The sequence below is a fragment of the Chelonia mydas genome, chromosome 1 (assembly GCF_015237465.2).
Source record: "Chelonia mydas isolate rCheMyd1 chromosome 1, rCheMyd1.pri.v2, whole genome shotgun sequence".
NCBI lineage: Eukaryota > Metazoa > Chordata > Testudines > Cheloniidae > Chelonia > Chelonia mydas.
In genome coordinates, this window is record NC_057849.1 from 316,270,019 (window position 1) to 316,282,341 (window position 12,323).

A 12,323-nucleotide genomic window follows, 5' to 3' on the forward strand; every position below is an offset into this window, starting at 1 on the left:
CAGGTTCTTCATACTCAGGGCCAATCAGAGCAGACGTCAGGAGGGCCATTGGGCCTCAGGCTCAAAGGGGGCCTCAAATTTAGACACTTGTTAATTTTTTGGCATTTGATAAGTTTCGCAACTTTTTATGCACATACCTATCGGACCAAAATGTGACACACTCTCTCAGTTTAGTGGTTTTTTGTTACGTGATATAGATTTTGTCATATTAAAGAGCTTAAAATGTTCATAAATATGAATAAAAATATATCGGTTCTGATGGCACAAGATTAGACCATCATGAATGTTTCCTCTCAGATCAGCTGATTATATAAACAAACCACTACCAGTGGCTGGTGCTCGATCAAGAGTGTATTGAAAGGTAGAGAATTGTTACATTTTAGTGTCTTTATAGTTTTAAGTCTAGTTGACTGAGGAACTATTTATCTGTGAGAATTCCTCATTATTATCTTCATATGGTAGCTAAAAGAGGTGACCAGTTAGTTGGTTGAGCTCTAGCTTGGTAGCTTGGCCATCATCATAGGCTTTTGTAGTCTATAGGTCCAGATTCAAGGCAAAAATTTGTGAGGACAATCTTGTACAGTGAGTTTCGTGAGGACACATGTTAGAAATTTTTGGACATTATCCCTCTGTCTGTATCCGTGTCTGTGTTTACTATATATATATATATATGTCACTCCTTTGTCTTCAGCTCAGCCTGTTATATTATACCTTGTGTGGTTGAGTTTTGATTCAGTGATAAGGATTGTTACCCGGGGTTCTTTCAACACAAAGCTCTTGGTAACTTTTACTCTGTTCGAGGTGGTGTCAGGAAATCAATCAAGGGAGACACAGCCATCCAACCAATAGATGGCTGGTACAAACAGGATAACACAAGAGTGCTTCACTTAAAGTGAAACTTTACTTAGTCTCAAGCACTTACACACGTCTGCAACAGGTTAGTAAAACACACCCAACCCTCTATAATTACCAAAGCTGAGTGTGGCTCTTGAGTGGCACCATGATAGGCTTCCACTGGCCAAACTTCTGTCTGCTGGTGGGGACCTCAAGATGCATCCAGAGGGAGCGTCCCTGAAGAGCCCCTTCTGAGAAGTCCAGCTGCCTCAAACTTTTTCCTCTTATTTATACATTAGTAATACAATGACATATGACTTAAATAAACTTGCTAAGCAAGCAGTTTTTAAAGGTCAAGCAAGAGGTTTCCTTATGATCATCAATTAACCATATACGTTTTTTTCAGAATGTCCATGCCTTGGGACACATTCCTCAGGGTACATTATAGACAAGCTTCCTGTTTTTTCTAAAATACATATATCTGCAATTTCAACATTCTTAGCAGGAAAGATGTGGGGTCAAGCTGCCCTGTCTGTGGCACCCAAAACCCCCTCCCCTCCTGCCTTCGTTAAGCTAAGGCCGCTGCTTGGCCAATTTATGGTCTGCTGACTTGGCTACTTTTAGCAATAAGCAATGGTGGTTTAGTACGGCCCACTGACTTGGCTACTGTTAGCAATAGGCAATAGTGATTCAGGCACTTTCCAGGTTTGCCAAAGTTTCCCCATACAGACAATAACCTCTCTGACTGTTTAATTTTTTGTTCTTAATGAGAATTCCTTCGTTTTAAGTCTTTTCAGCATTTGTGTACCATTTAGCATTTGTGTACATGTTTACAGTAGAAGATTTCAAGTGTAGATAATTTACTTATTTACAGCAGAATATTTCAAGTGTGGATAGGCTACATATTGAACAGATAAATCGCTATGAAGAGGAGATTTGAAAGTGGTGCAAGCAAGAGACAGCGAAAACAACTGAGTGAAGCAGCACCTAAGCGCACAAGGCTAATAACTTCATTTCTCAAACCACTGGAAGACACACCTTACCCAACAAACAACGCTACAGATAATGAAAACTCCACAACTGCAACAGGTGATATTTCAATGCTAATACCCGAACATGAGGACAGTAGTCAAGAAGGAGATGTGCCAACAGTGACAGATGCAGCAGAAGATCCTGTGTATGATCAAGAAACTCAACGCCCGCAGGAAGATGTAGATCTTAAGCAGCAAGAGCAATTCACGAATACTACAGGTTTGACTGTGACTGACACTGGAATTATTGACAAGAGCAATGCTGCCCAAATGCAATCTTTTCTTCAACTTAGTTGTTTTGAAATTCCAAGTAACAGTCCACGAGATGCTGATAATCATGCTTTCCCTACTCGTCTGTTGACAAAAACTCTTCCAAATGGTGAGACCTGCACAAGAGACTGGTTATGCTGGAGTATGGAAAAACAATCTCTGCACTGTGCACCCTGCATCATTTTGAACAAAAGTGTTGCAAATGCATCACTTCTCTCTGATCAATCAGAATGGAGCATCTACAGAGGTTGGAGGACATTGAAAGACTGAATACCATCACATGAGAGTTCAACATCACACAAAGAAAACTATGTTGCATGGAAATCAGACAGTAGGGCACCATCAGCTGAAAGTTCAGTTGAGAATTTACTCTTGACTGAACTCTCTACAGAAATTAATAACAACTGGAAAACCCATCTTGAGCGCATCCTGAATGTCATCCTTTTTCTTTCTGAGCAGGGATTGGCTTTCTTTGGTTTCAGTCAAGGTATTGGTGATCGTGCAAATGGAAACTTTCTAGGAATAGTTGAGCTCCTCAGCAAATATGACCCACTTTTATCAGAGCATGTTAAACGTGTTCGAGAATCCCAAGAGAGTCAAAAGTCCACGCAAGTCCATTATCTCCCCTACACGCATACAAAACAAGTTTATTGAGCTCTGTGGGTCATTCGTACAAACAATAATTCATGATGAGATTCAAAATGCCAAGTATTTTTCAATCATTGTAGATGCCACTCCAGAGTGTTCTCACAAGGAACAGACTACTATGGTTATTTGATATGTTAAGATTGTAGACAGCTCAAAATTTTCAATTGAAGAAAGGTTTATTTTGTTTAATAATTTCACAAGAAAAACTGGAAAAGAAATTGCTGCTCTAGTACTAGCAATTCTAGAAGGTTTTAAGTTAGATTTTCAAGTCTACATTGGTCAAGCCTATGATAATGGTTCTAATATGGCTGGGAAGTACAAAGATGTACAAGCAGTTCTGCTTGAGCATAATTCAAACTGTATTTTCTCCAGCTGTGGAAACCACACACTAAACCTTGTAGGTGTTGACTGCACTGAATCATGCAAGTAGGCAATTACTTACTTTGGAGCTGTTCAGCAAATATACAATCTCTTCAGTAGCAGTCCACAAAGGTGGGAAATTCTGAAACAGTATCTTCCTGTTTCACTGCATGGGATGTCCAAAACTAGATGGTCTGCACGGATTGATGGTGAGTTGCGCAGCATTTGAATTCAGTGAGAAAGGCTTTAAATGAGCTTGAATCGCTCAATCTCACTGCACAGGTTCAAACTGAACTTCAGTCTATTCAGAAGCACATGTCCAAATTTGAATGCATTCTGATGTCATCTTTGTGGATGAACCTATTTACAATGATCCACCAAACTAATCTGGTAATTGAAGCATGCAATGCTACACTTGATGTTGAGAGGGATAACACTGAAAGTCTTATCAATGACATTCAACAGATTTGTGAACAATGGGATGCAATCCTGACTGAGTCCAAATTAGTAGCACAGAATATTGGCATTTCATCTGAGTTCTCCACGAATCGCAAACTTACCTACTGAATCCAATGCCGAGCAGCATTATAGGGTCAATGTCTTCCTTGTCATCATTAACTCTATTCATCCAGGTCTTACATGTCAATTTGAGTCACTGCGACTAATTTGTACCCCTTTTGGGTTTCTTTGGCAGTTCAACAGACTGAGTAATGAAGATCTACTTTCTGCAACTGAACAATTTCAGCAACAGTTCAACAAAGAAATCTCAAAAGATCTCAGTGATGAAGTCACCTTCCTCAGACAAATATATTCCACGAACTTTAAATTGGATTGCAAGCCAAAGGAATTACTTCAAGAAATACTCAAACTTGGACTCTCTGGGGTGTTTCCTAATATCACAATTGCATTGTGTATTTTTGTCAGTTTGTCTGCATCAGTGACTTAAGGTGAACGCATCTTCAATGTGTTGAAGCAGGTAAAGAACTATCACCGTTCAACTATGGGACAAGAGCATTTGAATGGCCTCGCCATTCTTAATATCAACTGTGACATTGCATGAAAGCTAGATTTTTCCTCAATAATTAGTGCATTTGCACAGAAAAAGGCTAGAAAAGCATTCGTTAAATAAAAAATATTCAAATTATGTCTCACTCTTTTTTGGGTGCCTTATTTTGTTTTCATGTTTTGTCATTTTTTATTTTTATTATGGCTAGGGGCCTCAAAAACTGGAAGTTTATATCCATTTGTTCTTGCATCCACTTTGGTGCTTATCTTAAATAACTCCTCTTCCTCCCTGGTATTTAGCCCTCAGATATATTCAGAGAGAGCAACCGTATCTCCCTTCAGCCTTCTTTTGGTTAGGCTAAACAAGCCAAGCTCTTTGAGTCTCCTCTCATATGGTAGGTTTTCCATTCCCCTGATCATCCTAGTAGCCCTTCTCTGCACCTGTTCCAGTTTGAATTAATCTTTCTTAATCATGGGAGACCAGAACTGCACACAGTATTCCAGATGAGGTCTCACCATTGCCTTGTACAGTGGTACTAAAACTTCCCTAACTCTACTGGAAATACCTCTTCAGATGCATCCTAACATTGCATTAAGCTTTTTCATGGCCACATCACATTGGCAGCTCATAGTCATCCTATGATCAACCAATACACTCAGGTCTTTCTCCACCTCTATCACTTCCAACTGATAAATTCACAGTTAATAGCAAAAATTCTTGTTGTTAGTGCCTAAGTGGATGACTTTGCACTTTACACTATTAAATTTCATCCCATTTCTATTACGCCAGTTTTCAAGGTTGTCCTAATCTTCTTGTATGATATTCCAGTCCTCCTCCATATTGGCTATAACCCCCAACTTTGTGTCATCTGCAAATTTTATTAGCACAGATCACTAATCAGAATGTTAAATAAGTTAGGTCCCAAGACTGATCTCTGAGGAACTCCACTAGTAACCTCCTTCCAGCCTGAGAGTTCACTTTTCAGTATGATCCAGTGTAGTCTCCCCTTTAACCAGTTCCTTGTCCACCTTCAATTCTCATATTAATCCCCATCTTCTCCAATTTAACTAATAATATCCCATATTTCAGAGTAACAGCCGTGTTAGTCTGTATTCGTAAAAAGAAAAGGAGTACTTGTGGCACCTTAGAGACTAACCAGTTTATTTGAGCATGAGCTTTCGTGAGCTACAGCTCACTTCATCGGATGCATAGCATATCGTGGAAACTGCAGAAGACATTATATACACACAGAGACCAAGAAACAAAACTTCCTCCCACCTCACTCCCCCGCTGGCAACAGCTTATCTAAAGTGATCCTCAAGTAGAGCCATTTCCAGCACAAATCCAGGTTTTCTCACCCTTCCCCCCCCCCCCCCACACACATACAAATTCACTCTCCTGCTGGCAACAGCCCATCCCCCTTTGAAACCCCTCTTTATAATGCGCATGATAATTAAGGTGGGTCACCTCCAGCACTAATCCAGGTTTTCTCACCCCCCCCCCCACACCCCCCCCCTTTTCCAAAAATCACACACACAAACTCATTCTCCTGCTGGCAACAGCTCATCTTACAATGTGCACAGCAATAATCCAAGTTTAACCAGAGCGTCTTGGGGGGGGGTTTTGCAGGAAAAAAAACAAGGGGAGACAGGCTACCTTGCATAATGACTTAGCCACTCCCAGTCTCTATTCAAGCCCAAATTAATAGTATCCAATTTGCAAATGAATTCCAATTCAGCAGTTTCTCGCTGGAGTCTGGATTTGAAGTTTTTTTGCTTTAAGATAGCGACCCTCATGTCTGTGATTGCGTGACCAGAGAGATTGAAGTGTTCTCCGACTGGTTTATGAATGTTATAATTCTTGACATCTGATTTGTGTCCATTTATTCTTTTACGTAGAGACTGTCCAGTTTGACCAATGTACATGGCAGAGGGGCATTGCTGGCACATGATGGCATATATCACATTGGTGGATGTGCAGGTGAACGAGCCTCTGATAGTGTGGCTACCTGGATTTGTGCTGGAAATGGCTCTACTTGAGTATCACTTTAGATAAGCTGTTGCCAGCGGGGGAGTGAGGTGGGAGGAAGTTTTGTTTCATGGTCTCTGTGTGTATATAATGTCTTCTGCAGTTTCCACGATATGCTATGCATCCGATGAAGTGAGCTGTAGCTCACGAAAGCTCATGCTCAAATAAACTGGTTAGTCTCTAAGGTGCCACAAGTACTCCTTTTCTTAATATCCCATATGTATTTATTGTAATAGAGACAATTTGGATCAGTTGATTGATTCACTGCTTTCATTTATTACTGTGTAGAACTGTAGCCCGAGGTCTGGGAACCTCTACCTTTGTGGAGTCCCAGAGCTCAGACTCCAGCCCAATCCCCAGTGTCTACACAGCAATTTTTCAGCCCTGGAACCTGAACTCTGGGAGCCTGAGTCAGCTGACCTGGGCCAGCTGAGGGGTTTTTATCCCTGTGTAGATGTACCCTAAAAACACAACTCCAGCAGCAACAGTTCCAGCATTGACACCCTTGCATTCACCAGCAATAAGGGAAGTGGATCTAACTCAGATTATAACCTGCAACTCCTCCAGCACCTGTGTAAATATCACAAGCTGAAATGCAAAGCAGAAAGTAAATATCACAAGCTGAAATGCAAAGCAGAAAAAAAATACCCAGCATCTATCCCCATCAAGAACAGCTCTCAGTAATCTGCACTCATGATAGCAATCTAGATATAGGCACTTATCCACAGAATAATATCAAACTCCTCACACTTGAGTCTCATACTGGACACAAGCAATGTGGACTAAGCAGTTTGTTTACAACTGGAACAGTTCCAAAGGTCAGGCTCTTGCAGGTGACTTAGTGGAGACAAATGATTTCTTTCTTCTCCTCCTTAACAGTCACAGCATACAATTTTAGCACTCTGTTATTGCAGACTCATGATGGTGTAAGGGATATAGAAAACAGATACTCCTTGAATGATTAATAACTATTAATTCCTCCTGCCCCTCAAATATTAGAAAAATTATCCACCTCTCTTTATCCCAAAATAGGATCCGCCTAGGAAATAAAGCAAATAAGAAAATGGTTGATGTCATATGGGACACTTTGTTTACAGACCCACAGATCAGCCAAGGGTGGGACTTCTGTTTCCCAAGAACAGAAACTAAAATAGTTAAATGAGATTATTGTTAAACACCTAGGCAAGAATTTCTCATAATTTGCATAGGAATAACACCTTTCTCCCTCTCAACCTCGCTTAAAAGAACTCCAAACCATTACCAAGCAAAGTAAAACCCTGCTTTCCTTTGCAAAGTGGTCTCTTGCACACTAACGGATGGTCTACACTACAAACTTAGTTCGACATAAGCCACATTAAATCGATCTAATAATGTATGTGTCTACACTGCCGAGTCCCTTCCGCCAACCTAAGTGGCCTGTAAAGTAGACTTCTATACTCCACCTCCACGAGAGGCATAGCACTTGACTCAATATCCATAGGTCGACATGGGGATAGTGTAGACACTGTGTTGTGTAATTTGAATGGATTAGCCTCTAGGAGGTGTCCCACAGTGCTCTGCTGTGACTGCTCTGGAGAGCATTTTCTACGCCACTGAACGTCAGCCAGGTATACAGCAAACAGCCACTCCCCTGTTAAAGGCCTGGGAACTTTTGAATTTTCATTTCCTGTTTGATCAGCATGGAGAGATTGCCAGCACAGCTGATCATAGAGACTCAAGGCCATAAAGGCACTCCAGCATGGAGTACACAGGAGGTGGGTGGATCTTATTGCTGTGTGGGGAGAAGAGTCTGTGCAGGCAGAGCTCCGATCCAGCAGAAGAAATGGTGACATCTATGCCAAAATCATGTGGGGCATGTGGGAGAAGAGCTACACCAGGGACGCACAGCAGTGCTGCGTAAAAATAAAGGACCTTTGGCAAGCATACCAGAAGACAAGGGAGGTGAACAGTTGTTCTGGTTCTGTCCAACAGACATGCCGCTTTTATGAGGAGCTGCATGAGATTCTCAACAGAGACCCCACCACTACTCCAAAACACTCCGTGGATACCTCCCAGGAGCCCCAGTTGTCCTCAAGCAACGAGGAGGAGGAGGAGGAGAAGAATGTGAGGCAGGCACGTGGAGGATCCATTCTCCCCCGACAGTCAAGAACTTTTTTTAACCCTGGAGCCCATCCCTTCACAGGACCAGTTGGTGGCAGAGCATGATGGCACCTCTGGTGTGTACACATTTCCAATCAAACTGTAGGGGTTACATGCTATTATTTTTATCTTTAATCTGAACAAAAATGTAGGTATAGTGGGTATTGGTGGCCACTCCAGCTACACAGAGGGTGCTCTCCAAAAAAGACTGTTTATGTTCACAGGGATGGCCTGGGAATCCTCCATGAAGATCTCTAGGAAGCTTTCATGGAGGTACTCTGCAATCCTTTGCAGAAGGTTTCTGGGAAGGGCTGCCTTATTTCATCCACTACGGTAGGATACTTTCCCGCACCACTCCAGTATTAATTCTGCTGGCATCATTGCAGCACAAGGACCAGGTCTGTAGCAGACGCTTGCAGCATCTGCTCCCTTGCCACCTCTGTTACCCTCAGGAGAGTGATATCACATAGGGTCATCTAGGGAAAACAGGGGAAGTTTTCAGTGCTATCCATTAAACCGCAAACAATTCAATTTACACTGAGAACCTGGACATGGACAGGGAGGACAGGAGAGCATGCAGGCAACAAGAGCATGCCACGCAGGAAGAGATGCTGTGGATTATGAAGGAGCAGTCAGACATGTTGATCGTCTGGTTGAGATTCAAGAAAGGCAGCTAGATGCTAGAATCCCTCTGCACACTATGCTGAACCTACTGCCATCATCACCCAGTTCTACATCCTCCTCCCCCAAGTTCGGTGAGGTGGGGGGGAAATCTCTTGCACTCAACAGCACGGGAGGGTACAAGGACCATAAGGCGCCCATTCCCTCACCTTTGATTGTTATTGCAGAGCATGTGTAAGCAAGCTCTCCTTGTTTCTTCCCCCAGTGTTATCAGCCCTTTTGCCCCATGTTATCTTACTTTTCTTTGCTGTCTCTGTGTGTTTGTGTGCATAATAAAACTTAACGGATTGAGGAGAAAAGGCTCTTTATTCATTCAACACACAGTGGTTGGTGGGGTTGAGTTTACAGGGGAGAAAGACAATGGAGGGGACAGTTTGGTAAGAAACACAGATAAGTGTCACATTACTCTGGCTCATTTCTGAAACTGGTTTTCAAAGACTTACGGGGATGGAGAGACCCTCAATGTACTCTTCTTATTGCCCTAGTGTCTGGTTGCTCAAAATTGGCTGCTAGGCAATCTGCCTCAACCCTCAAGGAAACTTTTCTACCTTTGTTTCACAGATATTATGGAGCACACAGCAGGTAGCAATAACAAGGGGGATATTGTTTTAACTGAGGTCTAACCTAGTAAGCAAACAATGCCAGTGACCTTTTAAATGTCCAAAGGCACATTCCAGCACCCTTCTGCACTTGCTCAGGCTATTGTTGAACCAGTCTTTACCGGTGTCCAGTGTACTGCTTCATGAGCCATGGGAGCAAGGGATAGGCTGGGTCTCTCAGGATCACTGTTGGCATTTCAACATCACCAATGGTTATTTTGCAGTCTGGAAAGAAAGTCTCTGCTTGCAGCTTTCTGAACAGACCTGTATCCCTAAAGATGTGTGAGTCATGCACCTTTCTCGACCATCCTATGTTGATGTTTGTGAAATAGCCCCTGTGAGCCACCACTGCTTGCAACACCATTGAAAAATACCCCTTTCAGTTTATGTACCCTTTGGCAAGGTGGTCTGGTGCCATGTTAGGGATATGCATTCTGTCTATTGCCCCACCGCAGTTAGGGAACCTCACTGCGGCAAAACCATCCACTATGTCCTGCACATTGCCCAGAGTCACTACCCTTCTTAGCAAGATCTGTTAATGGCCCTGCAAACTTTGATCACAACACATCCCATGGTAGATTTGCCTACTCCAAACTGATTCCCCACTGACCGGTAGCAGTCTGGCATTGCAAGCTTCCACAGAACTATCGCCACTTGCTTCTCCACTGTCAGAGCAGCTCTCATTTTAGTATTGCTGCGCTTCAGGGTTGGGGAAAGCTCTTCATACAGTTCCATGAAAGTGGCCTTATTAGTTTGACAGTTCTGCAGCCACTGCTCGTCATCCCAGAGCCGCATAATGATGCGGTCCCACCAGTCAGTGCTTGTTTCTCGGGCCCAGAGATGGCACTCAACCATGTCAAAGTGATGCATGACTGTCACCAGCAACTGTGAATTGCTCTGGTCTGTGTCTTCCAGCAGGGCTGCTTGCATGGTATCACATTGTTCCACATGGCAGCACCTGTATTGGCTATGTAAATACTGCAGAATAAAGTGTTTGTAATGCTCACAAACAACAGAGTACAGCTGAGCGGGATCAATGCTTATTGTGCTATAGCAGCCACATGGGTAACCCAGGGTTATGAAAAAAGGCACAAAAAAGGCTTGGTTTGTTTGCCATTGATTTCAGGGAGGGAGGTAAGCAGGGAGAGAGGGAGAAAGTGCATCATGGGTGGCTAACGCCATGTTCCCATAATCACCCACATCGTTGTTTTGGTCTCATAAGCCATAGCAAGCCCAACCCAAAATTCCACTCGGCTACACGCACTGTGGGATAGCTACCCACAGTGCAGTGCTCTATGCCTCAATGCAAGCCATGCTAGTGAGGATGCACTCAACCAACACAATGAGCATAGTGTGAACATGAAAGATCAACTTGCTTAAATCAGAGGCTCAATGTTGACTTACGTAAAAACGACTTAACTTTCTAGTGTAGACATGGCCTTGATTTAGTTGGGGATTGGTCCTACTTTGAGCAGAGGGTTGGACTAGGTGACCTCCTGAGGTCTCTTCCAACCCTGATATTCTATGAGCGGAATGACGGGTGGATGGGGAAGCTGTGGTAACCAAGCTCTCCGTAACTTGCTGTAGTATTGAAGATCAAACAGGGAAAACTGCCTGTTGCACCAAGAAATCAGAATCACATGTTTTCAACCCAAATTAGAAAATCTCTGTGTGTATATGTTTGCCCTGCAAATGAAATATACTATGGTAATCTGTTTTCCCCCATCAATATATCTTTCACTCCAAATTAGAAGTTGCATATGTGCTTGTCTTATGAGTCAGAGCTATCTCTATATATATGTAGATAGTGTCTCTCCCACACCCTAAATAACATAAAATGATTATGTACAATCAAAGAAGGTATGCAATGTGTCCATCAGATTTAGGAGATAAGGCATTTCTTTAGTTTTCATTGTAAATAATTGTGATACTCTAAAAGTAATAGGAATTGTATGGCACAAAGAAGAAGGAATGTTGAAAGATATAAGCCAGGGCATAAGTTTGGATTGGTTAAATAAATTGTTTTAAAAGCAGGACATTCCAGTTAATAATGTGAGCTACTGTTGAAATAAAGTCCTTGAAATGAATCAAACATAAAGGCCTCTGTCATAAATATAAAGGGAAGCTGTATACAGAACTATAAAATCCCTCCTGGCCAGAGGCAAAACCCTTTCACCTGTAAAGGGTTAAGAAGCTAAGATAACTTCACTGGCACCTGACCAAAATGACCAATGAGGAGACAAGATACTTTCAAAAGCTTTCAGAACAAAGTGTCCGTCTGTCTGTGTGATGCTTTTGCTGGGAACAGATCAGGAATGCTCTTCAGAACTCCTGTAAAAAGTTAGTAAGCTATCTAGCTAGAAATGCGTTAGAATTCCTTTTGTTTAAATGGCTGATAAAATAAAATTTAAACTGATCTTTGTCAGAATATACTATAAAATGGAGCAAGAAGACCAAGTGAAACCTTTTCAAGCTATTTTTGTTCTATCCAGAAAGTGTCCAAAGGATCAAAATCTAGTACCAGAGGAAAGTGTAAAATGTCCAATCTTCTTTTGAAAAATACAGAGTAAACTGTATACAGAGCCCTCACTTCCAAAAAAAAAAATACAGAGCCCTCACTTCCAAAAGGTCTGTCTCTTCCCATTTGGTTAAGCACATACTGAAGTCCTGGGCACATTGATCAGAAGCTGATTTGAATAGAATAGAATAGAATAAAGATTAATGTAA